Here is a 1311-nt window from a genome sequence, read left to right on the forward strand (position 1 = left end):
CGCACGTTAAAGAACCCTTGGTGGTCTAAAATCGATAAGAGTAGGCTGAGTAGGCTTCGGCGGCCACCCGAGCAAAAATTCAAAATCTTCTACCAACTGAAAAAGTTGAATGTGTCCCGTGCGCTCATATGACGTTATGCAGTTGCGAGCACAGTAAAACACTTACCAAAAAAAAAAAAGAAAAAGAAAAAATAAGTGCCAAATGTTTCTGGGGGCCGCACTCGACTCTAGGAGGGGCTGCGTGTGGCCTGAGGGCCGGAGTTTGCCCACCCCTGCCACAAAGGAAACAGTCTTTCCTGTTTCTTCTTTTGTTATATTGTATTGTTGAGTTTTGATTGTCTGTTTTATTTTTACTTCGCCTCTGGATACCATTTTCTGTGAACGGCAGTTATTTGTTTGTATGTGTGTAAAATGTTGTTGTTGAGTTTTAATTTACAATTAGTTGGGACCATGACAGTGACAAATCAGAAAAGGACTCAATATCCGTGTACAGAAAAAAATAACGTTAGGCGAAAAATACGATTGACATCCCACAAACAATAATTAATCTAATCCATCAAAATATGCGACAGAGCGCATTATTAAATAAATTATTAAATTAAATAAATAAATAAATAATCGGAAGCATTTTCTGGGGTTTGGGCAGAAGTATTATATATACTATTATATCTTTCAATCATTGAGACGGGTTTTTTTCGGGGTTTTTGGGGGTTTTTTTTCGTTTTTTTGTTGTTGTTTTTTGTTTAGTTTTTTACAGACGGGTTTCTGGTTATTTCGTTTATTTTGCTCTCTTTTTAAAAAAATTTGATTTCCTTTTTTAATGTGTGCACCCCCCCCCCCCCCCCCCCCCCCCCTCTCCCATCTTTTTAAATAATCACTCTATACTACAACACTAAAAATGGGCTGCATTAAACGATTTTAAAAGTTATCAAAGTATTCTTTCAAGTATTCCATTTGACAGTGAATTGACAGGGAAAAGTAAAAAAAAAATAGAAAGGAAAGGGAAAAGGAAAAAAAGTCGTGGGTGCGTCCCAAGCGTTGTTCCGCGGAGAAGCGTGGGGGCGTCCACAGGCAATGTACTCCCTTCGAACGTCCAAACTGAAGTGACCACTTGGGGTGTACAACTGACTGGTCAAGTCTTGTTAAAAATAAAAAATGCTGCTGGAGCTCGGTTTTCCCGCCTGACGCCTGCAAGTCTATTGTCTGGTGACAGCCAGTGAGTTCTTTCACACCTAGCGAAATGCGCAGACAAGGGGAGCGAATTATGTATCCAGTGACCACGGCGGCTCACATCAAAGACACGCCGACAGC

This window comes from Aplysia californica, unplaced genomic scaffold (assembly GCF_000002075.1).
Source record: "Aplysia californica isolate F4 #8 unplaced genomic scaffold, AplCal3.0 scaffold00033, whole genome shotgun sequence".
NCBI classification, from domain to species: Eukaryota; Metazoa; Mollusca; class Gastropoda; order Aplysiida; family Aplysiidae; genus Aplysia; species Aplysia californica.